The sequence below is a fragment of the Tachypleus tridentatus genome, chromosome 13 (genome assembly GCF_004210375.1).
Source record: "Tachypleus tridentatus isolate NWPU-2018 chromosome 13, ASM421037v1, whole genome shotgun sequence".
Classification (NCBI taxonomy): Eukaryota; Metazoa; Arthropoda; class Merostomata; order Xiphosura; family Limulidae; genus Tachypleus; species Tachypleus tridentatus.
This window is the reverse complement of record NC_134837.1, coordinates 263,691,830-263,703,536: the sequence shown is the minus strand read 5'-3', so window position 1 is coordinate 263,703,536 and position 11,707 is coordinate 263,691,830. Positions and strand designations below refer to the sequence as shown.

The 11,707-nt window shown below is 33.5% G+C and overlaps 1 long non-coding RNA gene across 4 annotated transcripts in view; it reads left to right on the top strand.

Annotated features, from left to right (window-relative positions):
- The first annotated feature begins 2,799 nt into the window (after window positions 1-2,799).
- LOC143239736 (uncharacterized) overlaps window positions 2,800-11,707 on the top strand; it is a 570,827-nt gene continuing 561,919 nt past the window's right edge. For 3 of the 4 annotated variants that reach the window (XR_013021338.1, XR_013021336.1, XR_013021341.1), the window contains exon 1: window positions 2,801-2,940. This is a non-coding gene — a long non-coding RNA (uncharacterized LOC143239736). Of the gene's footprint in view, window positions 2,941-11,707 lie in introns of all 4 variants that reach the window. The other variant, XR_013021342.1, reaches the window with a different exon arrangement.

The following is an 11,707-nucleotide window of genomic DNA, read 5'->3' as shown; positions in this document are numbered from 1 at the left end:
CTTAATGTTGGTTCACACCCTGTTCTCCCCAATGTTCAAAAACCGAATGGCCCATTTCCCTTTAACATGTACTTCTATCCAGTTTTTCTGGATACAAAGGCCACATTGGTATTCGCGGGAACGAGACTGCCGACATCACAGCTAAGTCTATCTGCTCTGGCACTATCACCGCTGTGCCTGTACCATACATGGACTATGGTCCTGTTATCAAGGCTCAGCTGTGTGTCAGCTGGCAGTTGACTTGGAGTGAGCAATGCAAAAAAAATCAAGCTTTTCCAAATAAAACCCTATATTGGACTTTGGCCGTCCTTCTTCCATAACAATCGGAAGTAGGAAGTTGTTCTGATGCACCAGTGTGTTGTTTGTGTAAAACTCAGGTCACAATAAGCCACATTTTACTCTGTTGTCGTCGTAATGACTCTCAACAACGGCACCATTTTAAACATGTTCTGTCCCCAGGTTTGTCCATAATGTTAGACAGTGTTATTGGTGATGGTAACACTGTCCACCTTGGTAATGTCTTTTAGTTTTTTAAAGGCCATTAATCTTTTTAATGCCACTTAAGTTTTTTTAACATGTACAGTACACATTTTTAATGTGGTTCCCTTTTAAAAATCACAGTTCATCAAATTTGATTTGAAATTAGAAACTGGCTGTAAAATTAAATAACTGCAAACCAGGACTGGAAAGGCCAACTTCAGGTGACTAATGCTGCTGTTTGGACTTTCCTTTTGAACTACCTGTTGGTCATCCTGACGAGTTATTATTATAATTTTGCTACACATCTTTTAAAATCTTTTTATCACTTTCCTTTTTTAAAATGGCCATAATGTCAAATAATTGAGAACCAGAACTGGAGAGGCCAACCTTATGTGACTGACGGTGGTTTTTGTACTTACCTGTTAGTCTTCCTGGCGAGTTATGATAATTACAGTTATGCTACAGAAAGTCCTTTACAACTTGAATTACTGATTATGATAATTACAGTTATGCTACAGAAAGTCCTTTACAACTTGAATTACTGTAGTTTTTCTCTTAACATTGTAGACTAGATGTAAACTTTGGTTTTATGCTATTTTTGTTTTTTTAAACTTTGTTTTGTTTTACCTTAATTTCCCTTTATGAATTTTACTAAATTTACTTTTTACTGGATGTTTGATACAGACAACCTAGCTGCTTTGTGCTATAAAACACCAACTCAACCAACCAACCAACCAATCTCTCACAAATACTGACAAAACTCCCTTGCTACTTCTGATAGATTGTCTGTATCAACAAACATATTACCACTGTGGATATTTTCTTGTGTAATATTTCTTTCGTTTGGTATGGTACTTTCAAAAGTATACAAATGTCCAGATTTTCTCTTAGAAGCACCTTGCACTATGGAATCGTGCTTAGATGTTAGCCTCAAAACTGGTACTTACACCATGAGTATCATCAGCCTGTGACTACCAAGTGATTCTCTTGTACTGTTATTAAGTTTATTAGTCTTGTCTTCACTCAACTGCTTGTTTCTTGTGAATTTGTTGCCATGAAAGTTCCTGGTCTCTGATTAGTGAGGACCATGCTTTATGTCCATCTTAAAATATTCAGGAATTACTATGGTAATAAACATTTTTGTTAGACTACATCAATTAGTAAAAGTTCTTTCTTTGTTTAACACATAGAGTTTAACACTCATGATTGACTCATCAATGAAAGGTTATTGGTACAGTTTATTCAAAGGAAGTAGCAATAAGAAAAATCTATATTTTGATAATAAGGAAGAATTACAGACAAAATGGGTAAAAGTATTACCAAAAAATGATAAAATAATTGTGGATAACACTTCCATGAAAATGGAATGTAAATAGGGCATTTAAATGGAAAATCTTTAGTTTTGATACTTTTTTAAGGGTTTACAGTTTCTGAGACTTTTGATTAGACATTGAAAATATATTTGTATGCAGTGGACAGACATCGATATTCACAAATAATGTTATCCTACTAATAAAGTGTGTGAAAATTTGATGAAATATACAGAGTTGACATTTCAAGTCACAGCCTTAAACTTGTAACATTTGAATTCATGTTTGGAAACATGTTTGCAAAACTTCTTTGTAAACAAAATTTTCAACATTGTGTATAGTGACAGAGATACAATATTAACTTGGTGTATAACTATCACTTGTATAGAGCTTTCTAAAGCTCACTGTGATAGAAAATTGGCTCAGCTAAGTGCAAACCTAACTGACAGCTGTCTGTTTTTTCAAATTATGTTATTGTAAGATTTATAGTGTTGTTATATATTTGATAAACAACAACAAAATAAAAATCAAACTTCTTCAAAGCCTCTGTTTGCATGTAATTATTATTTAAGTATTGTATAAGAAAGATTTAACACCACCTTAAAAAACTGAGTAACAGTATGTGCAAGTGAACAAATTCTATGTTGTGTCTTTTTGTGTAAGTATTAAAATTCATGTGTGGATTAAAGTTAAAAAATGTAGTTTTATTTTTGTGTCTTTATTTTTTCTTTCAGGTAAATAAAAAGTATGTTTTCAGAAAAATTACACTTTAATTAATATATATTAATTAGAATATAACCTTTTATTTTATAACTTTGATCTTCATATAAATAATCAGAATAAATGAAGATATCATTGAGATGTAATTTTTGAGCTACAAAATCTTTGAAAATGCATAATACGTTTTATTATAAACAAGTACTTGTGTTGAGCTGTACCTCATGTCATGATTCTAGCCTGTCTAAAAGTTCAAGTCGAATTATACACTCCTTTCTTACATGTGGTAAAGCAGAATTTTGTATTATATCAGTGGTGTTGTCCCATGACTATCTGCATAACAGAAACAAGCTTCAACATGCTGGGCACTGTCTGTGTGAATTGAACCATCTGACAAGATTTCATGATTTTGAACATATGTTAGGGCACTCTTGTAAGTGGAAAGTAAGTTAATTTCTATAGTTTTTAGTGTCTGCTTAGATTCATGTAACTTTAAAATGTTTAAACATTTCATGTAACTTGTCATTCAGTTTGTTGAAAAATTTTTGGTACCATTCAGCAGTTTAATTTAACCAGCATTTATTTATTAACATGTTAAGGTAATTAAAAACCAACACTAGCCAAAATGAATAGTGATATTTATACATATTTAAATAGTTAGTCACAGGCAACACACTGAGTTATTTTTTGAGTCTTGGAAGTTTAAGTTGTCTTTATTAATAATTAAGTGAAGCAGGTGAAAGTAATTTTCTTCAGTTTAAATTATCTAACTTTATAATAAGACTTAATAGGAACTGAAATTGTCTTTCTATATGTATATTTTAATTTATAATACATTTTATGTTCCTGTCTTTTAATAATACGTGAATGTTGTTTTTGACTGTGTGATGTAGATGGTAATGTATAATTTAAAAAAAAACAGAAGGATATAAACATTATTTAATAAAATTTAGTCAACTTATTCTAACTTTGGTAGTGAGGAAAGCTGTAGAATACCAGTATATAAAAGGCTATTACTGATGGAGTTTTGACAAGCCATAGTTTTAGCTTAGTTTATTATAGACATAGATCAAACTGAAAGAAACTTAAAATTTAGAATTAGAATGAATAAACATAAGTAAAATGTTGGGAAGAAGAAAAAGGTAATTTCTACATTATATGAACATCCATATTATATCAGTTTTATAATTCATTGGAAAAGAACTGTTATTTTTGATCAACTGAATGAAATAACAACTGGAAATATCAGATAATCTATGAAAGAAATGAAAGTAATTATAAATAAAGATAAAGGGTTGGCAAGTCAACCAAGTAGCTTGTAATACAAATTTGGAAACTATATAGTTTTAGTTTCATAGTTTTATAAGACAACATTTAAAAATGTCTTCAATTTTCCATTGTGTCAGAATTGTGATATTTTCACTTTAAGTACTTCCCTTTATTATTTATTGACCACTTCTCCAAGAAATACAAAATTTAACATAAGTTGCTCATTATAACATTATTGCTCAGATAAAGTATAATTTTATAGCCTTCAATGTTATTTGGTTACACAGTGATAAACTAGAAAATCAAGCCCCTTTAGCCCACACCCACACATTACATTTTCTCTTTCACAAGTTTACAAAATTTAGTTCTATTTGATACTTAAAACTATATTACTTATAACCAATAGAAATCCAAAGAACACGAAGTTCTTTAAGCTTCACTATTGTTCTTACGTGATGTTTAGAAAATATCCGAGTTTTACTTTTAGAAAGTATTATCTGTACAGCTATTTTATGTGACAAGTATCCTTGTGTGTACATGTATATTGATTTCTGGGTCAGATTTCTATTTTTTAAGTTCTATGATGGAAATTTATGAAAAGAAAGTACCTTCATACTATAAAATAGACATTTTTTACTTGAATGTTTTGAATTACAAAAACAAGATGTGTGGAAATTCATAAATTGTAGATAAATAATCATTTTTGTTTGAAGGAAAAATCTCACTTTTTAACTTATTTAAAATGTGAGAAGTAAACAAATGTATTAAACATTTATAATGTTCAACTTAGTACATGTTTCAATGTTTTGAGTCCCAAATAAAGAATCATGTGTATGTTTATATATTTTTAAGAATAAAAGTTTCAAAATGTTGGTTTAGAATTAGTTAACTTTTCCATAATCAGCTTATAAAGTGAGTGTTTTGTAACTAGAAGTTTTTGGTTTTATATCCAGTGAATTAGAAAACAAAATATGTTCTTTAATTAACATTAGTTATTAGTAGTCAAAGGTGAGGTTCGAAATGATGCAAATAACCATTGTGTAACAGATGAAACATAAACAGTTATTGTTGGTCTTCTATTTTGGAAATAAACCAAATTCAGTGTTACTACAATAATCACTGTGGTACTAACCTGATGTATAATATCCTGTAGGTGACTGGTTTTTTTGTTAAAACATACATTGTTTGGGAGTCTTGTATAAAGATAGTGAAAATACTCAGTGTGCTGTGATCACTTGGCCAAGAGACCTGTTTCATTGTGTAGTGCTACTGCTTGTCTGAGAGGCATGTTTCATTGTGTAGTGTCACTGTTTGTCTGAGAGTCCTGTTTCATTGTGTAGTGTTACTGTTTGTCTGAGAGACATGTTTCATTGTGTAGTGTTACTGTTTGTCTGAGAGACATGTTTCATTGTGTAGTGTTACTGTTTGTCTGAGAGACATGTTTCATTGTGTAGTGTCACTGTTTGTTTGAGAGACATGTTTCATTGTGTAGTGTTACTGTGAATTACAGAAATATTGCAGTATCAGCTTTGTTTTCACATTATTTAATAAAACTTTACAAAGAGTGACATACTGACTGAATTACATACTGAATGCCTTTTAAGTTTCATCAGGCTGACTGAAATGGATGTGTTTATAACAAATGAACTGTATATTGTTGATCCATGTAATTAAAAAGAAGGAACAATGTCTTGGTTCAAAAGTAGGTTGCTTTATGTTTGTCAACGAGTGGTCACTACATATTTCATTAGGTAGTGAATATATACTCATAGGTGAACACGTACTAACAACTGATATGATAAACAACCATAGCCTCCTTGTTTTTAACATTATCACGAGAAGCTAGTTTGAGAGATTAAGTTTTATATACTGCAGTGTTTGGGAATATCAAAATATGAAGTTAATGGTATTTTTATGAAACTCAGCTGAAAAACTTACAATCTAGTGGAATAATAAGTGTACTTAAGCAAATTATGTTTCTGAGGTAACTGTGAAAAAAAAAAATTGTTTGCTCTCGTTCTGGGACCAAGCGCATGTTTCTTACTGCAGTGGTAGGCCTGGCATGGCCAAGCGCGTAAGGCGTGCGACTCGTAATCCGAGGGTCGCGGGTTCGCGCCCGAGTCGCGCTAAACATGCTCGCCTGTTTGGATGACGGTCATGGATGATTGTCAATCCCACTATTCGTTGGTAAAAGAGTAGCCCAACAGTTGGCGGTGGGTGGTGATGACTAGCTGCCTTCCCTCTAGTCTTACACTGCTAAATTAGGGACGGCTAGCACAGATAGCCGTTGTGTAGCTTTACGCGAAATTCAAAACAAACAAACAAACTAGATGTCTTCTCTCTATTTTTTAGTTGCCCAAGAGTTGACGATAGCCATTGTTGACTAGCTGTATTCTCTGTAGTTTCTTAGTAGTCCAACAATTGAAGATGGCTGTTGTTGACTTGCTGTCTCCTCTCTAGTTTCTAAGTAGTCCAAGAGTTGAAGATGGCTGTTGTTGACTAGCTGTCTCCTCTCTAGATTCTAAGTGGTTCAAGAGTTGAAGATGGCTGTTTTTGATTAGCTATATTGTCTCTAGTTTATAAGTTGAGCAAGAGTTGACGGTGGCTGTTTCTGACTAGTTATCTTTTCTCTAGTTTCTAAGTAGCCCAAGAGTTGACGATGGCTGTTGCTAACTAGCTATTTTCTCTCTAGTTTTATCAGCTTAATACTAGTGACAACTATACTCAAGTGACCCTTCTAAAGTTTTATGCCAAACATCTATAGGAATTAAAGATGGTACCCAGACATATTTGTGAACTAGTCTTTGTCCAGGTCTACTGCTGAGAGGTAGAATTCAAAAACACATTTCTAACTAAAGAGATAAACGGTTAATCGAATGAAAACTGGACTTTATATTTCTCTCTTGCCAAAAGTTATGTTGTATAATATTAAATAAACTACATCAACACCTGACTTAGTTCTTTGCATTTCATTATTTCTACTGCTGGTTGAATGTTCTATGATCCGTACAGGCTCTCACAGTCCTTTGTGTTTCATTGTTTCCACTGCTGGTTGAATGTTCTATGATCTGTAGAGGCTGTCACAGATCTTTGGGTTTCGTTGTTTCCACTGATGATTGAATGTTCTATAATCTGTTGAGGCTGTCACAGATCTTTGGGTTTCATTGTTTCCACAGCTGGCTGAATGTTCTATGATCTGTAGAGGCTGTCACAGATCTTTGGGTTTCGTTGTTTCCTCTGATGGTTGAATGTTCTATGATTAGTATAGGCTGTCACAGATCTTTGGGTTTCGTTGTTTTCACTGATGGTTGAATGTTCTATGATCTGTATAGGCTGTCACATGGTTAGAGGTATTTTCTTAATGACGACAACGCAGTGTAGAAATAGCAAGTTTATCAAATTTGCCAGTTTGCTATTTTTAGTTTTACTCTACAGTTTAGTAGCACCAGACTCTTTCTTAGTCGTTCACTTACTTTGTAATTAATGAAAGAAAATATACTTTTTGTAGATTAATTTAGTATTTTTATATCTCTATCACTAATTTAAATCGTTGTTTGAGATTTTACTTGGTTTATTTCGTGATGACCTGACGATTACCGTAGAAGGTCGAAACGTTGTTCGCTCCTCTACATAGAATTTTCTCCCACCATACCATCCGTTTTTACATATACACATGGTTTATTTGTTTGTCTTTATCAATTTAGCCCCTACCCTGGAACATTCGTATCTTTTACATGCGCAATGTGTTGCGTAAATTATTTGATCCTATATTTGCATGGTATACAGTATGAGTTACAGGCGTGCTATGCAGCAGTTTCGGTCTGTTTGGTGTGTAAAACACGTTATAGAGAACAAAACTATTATAGGATATCTTATAAATCAAACACATAAGTTTGAAAATTAAGAGGTAGTTGGGTAAATGCTCTTCGATAATTGAATAATATAGGTATCCTGTATAAATTATACGACACTTTTATATTGAGAAAATAAATAAGTTAAAAAATTTTGACAAAGTGAAGTGACCGTTTATTACCAACTGTATGGACCTCTTTGTAACTACCGAAGCCTTCTACTGTATAAATGATGTACTATATAAAAACAGCAATAATTCAATTATATCAGGCCTGACATGGACAGGTGGTGAGGGTGCTCGACTCGTAATGTGAGGGTCGTGGGCTCAAATCCCCTTAACATGTTTGAGCTTTTAGCCGTGGGATGTTATTATGTGACGGTGAATCCCAATATTAGTTTTTAAAAGAGTAGCCCAAGAATTGACGGTGGGTGGTGATGACTAGCTACCTTCCATTTAGTCTTACACTACTAAATTAGGGACGACTAACCCAGATAGCCCGCTTGTAGCTTTGCGCGAAAATTCAAAACAAAGAAACAATCAAATATATCCTGTGAAATTCTTATTAGTTGGCTTCTTATAATGGCCGTTAGATGGTGTTAAAACATTAATAACTATAGTATTAGAATATTTTTTTGTTTGCTTCTCTGTTTTGAATTTCACGCAAAGCTACACGAGAACTATCTGCGCTAGTCGTTCCTAATTTAGCAGTGTAAGACAAGAGAGAAGGGAGCTAGTCATCACCCCCCACCACCAACTCTTGGGCTACTCTTTTACCAACGAATAGTGGGATTGATCGTTACATTATAAAGTCCACACGGCTGAAAGAGCGAGCGTGTTTAGTGTGACGGGAATTAGATCCCGTGATCCTCGGATTACGGGTTGAGTGCTTAACCACCTGGCCATGTCAAGCCTAGAATATTTCGAACTCATTCACTGCCTTCATTTCAAGTTTGATACTGTTTAATCACTTTGTTTGTCCCAGATATTTGGTAACTGTGACTTTTTTGTTGTGTAGTTTTCGTTCATTTATTTATCAGTAATTCCTATTCTGTAATTCAAGATATATCTATCTATACTGATGTAAAATAATAACGTTTTCTAACTATATATATATATGTGTCTATATTATAAATGGCAGAAGTTTCACAACGTTTTGGAGTTTTCTGTACGGAAACTGTTTTACCTTTAACCCTAAACGTGGAATGAAAGGTCGTGATTCTCTGATACAAACTACAGGAGCTATGGCTGGTAGGTAGAAGTTTTCTACTTATTTATTTTGGCTGCTATGTTCTAATACATGTTTTTTCTTTATCTGGTAAACAGGTGTCAACTTTTGATATTAAAGTAGAAATATGAATTATTGTCAAAAATCAAAAATATTCACAGATACGTTGATAATTATAAGTTTAATACTAACTTCTGAAAAAAATGTTAAATAATTTATTACTATTTTTGTTTTCCTTTAACTTCAACGAATCATCAAGTCTCTAAACCAAACCTAACAATTATTGAAAGTTAGACCGAAACTGTTCAAGCATTTAAATTCAGCCCCATATAAGTCGAAATTTAAACATTGTTTTGTCTAGTTTTTTATTTCATTTCTTCGTATTGTCCAGCTAATGAAGGAATTTATATCGAGGTATTTACAATGAAAAATGATGAAGCATTATACACATGAACTCAGTTTTGGTAACACTGAAAGCCATAACGTTTATCAGGTTGAAACTTCAAATCATATGTTGTGCCTTTACAATTACTCACAGAAGAACGAAAACGCAAAGTGTGATTTTGTTATTATAGGTCTAGCTCTTACGTTCGCTGTACAAACTATAAAGGTAAGTACAATGGATGAAGAAAGTTTTATGCCAAACATCTGTAGGAATTAAAGATGGTACCCAGACATATTTGTGAACTAGTCTTTGTCCAGGTCTACTGCTGAGAGGTAGAATTCAAAAACACATTTCTAACTAAAGAGATAAACGGTTAATCGAATGAAAACTGGACTTTATATTTCTCTCTTGCCAAAAGTTATGTTGTATAATATTAAATAAACTACATCAACACCTGACTTAGTTCTTTGCATTTCATTATTTCTACTGCTGGTTGAATGTTCTATGATCCGTACAGGCTCTCACAGTCCTTTGTGTTTCATTGTTTCCACTGCTGGTTGAATGTTCTATGATCTGTAGAGGCTGTCACAGATCTTTGGGTTTCGTTGTTTCCACTGATGATTGAATGTTCTATAATCTGTTGAGGCTGTCACAGATCTTTGGGTTTCATTGTTTCCACAGCTGGCTGAATGTTCTATGATCTGTAGAGGCTGTCACAGATCTTTGGGTTTCGTTGTTTCCTCTGATGGTTGAATGTTCTATGATTAGTATAGGCTGTCACAGATCTTTGGGTTTCGTTGTTTTCACTGATGGTTGAATGTTCTATGATCTGTATAGGCTGTCACATGGTTAGAGGTCTTTTCTTAATGACGACAACGCAGTGTAGAAATAGCAAGTTTATCAAATTTGCCAGTTTGCTATTTTTAGTTTTACTCTACAGTTTAGTAGCACCAGACTCTTTCTTAGTCGTTCACTTACTTTGTAATTAATGAAAGAAAAATATTCATTTTTGTAGATTAATTTAGTATTTTATATCTCTATCACTAATTTAAATCGTTGTTTGAGATTTTACTTGGTTTATTTCGTGATGACCTGACGATTACCGTAGAAGGTCGAAACGTTGTTCGCTCCTCTACATAGAATTTTCTCCAACCATACCATCCATTTTTACATATACACTTGGTTTATTTGTTTGTCTTTATCAATTTAGCCCCTACCCTGGAACATTCGTATCTTTTACATGCGCAACGTGTTGCGTAAATTATTTGATCCTATATTTGCATGGTATACAGTATGAGTTACAGGCGTGCTATGCAGCAGTTTCGGTCTGTTTGGTGTGTAAAACACGTTATAGAGAACAAAACTATTATAGGATATCTTATAAATCAAACACATAAGTTTGAAAATTAAGAGGTAGTTGGGTAAATGCTCTTCGATAATTGAATAATATAGGTATCCTGTATAAATTATACGACACTTTTATATTGAGAAAATAAATAAGTTAAAAAATTTTGACAAAGTGAAGTGACCGTTTATTACCAACTGTATGGACCTCTTTGTAACTACCGAAGCCTTCTACTGTATAAATGATGTACTATATAAAACAGCAATAATTCAATTATATCAGGCCTGACATGGACAGGTGGTGAGGGTGCTCGACTCGTAATGTGAGGGTCGTGGGCTCAAATCCCTTAACATGTTTGAGCTTTTAGCCGTGGGATGTTATTATGTGACGGTGAATCCCAATATTAGTTTTTTAAAAGAGTAGCCCAAGAATTGACGGTGGGTGGTGATGACTAGCTACCTTCCATTTAGTCTTACACTACTAAATTAGGGACGACTAACCCAGATAGCCCGCTTGTAGCTTTGCGCGAAAATTCAAAACAAAGAAACAATCAAATATATCCTGTGAAATTCTTATTAGTTGGCTTCTTATAATGGCCGTTAGATGGTGTTAAAAACATTAATAACTATAGTATTAGAATATTTTTTGTTTGTTTCTCTGTTTTGAATTTCACGCAAAGCTACACGAGAACTATCTGCGCTAGTCGTTCCTAATTTAGCAGTGTAAGACAAAGAGAAGGGAGCTAGTCATCACCCCCCACCACCAACTCTTGGGCTACTCTTTTACCAACGAATAGTGGGATTGATCGTTACATTATAAAGTCCACACGGCTGAAAGAGCGAGCGTGTTTAGTGTGACGGGAATTAGATCCCGTGATCCTCGGATTACGGGTTGAGTGCCTATAACCACCTGGCCATGTCAAGCCTAGAATATTTCGAACTCATTCACTGCCTTCATTTCAAGTTTGATACTGTTTAATCACTTTGTTTGTCCCAGATATTTGGTAACTGTGACTTTTTTTGTTGTGTAGTTTTCGTTCATTTATTTATCAGTAATTCCTATTCTGTAATTCAAGATATATCTATCTATACTGATGTAAAATAATAACGTTTTCTAACTATAT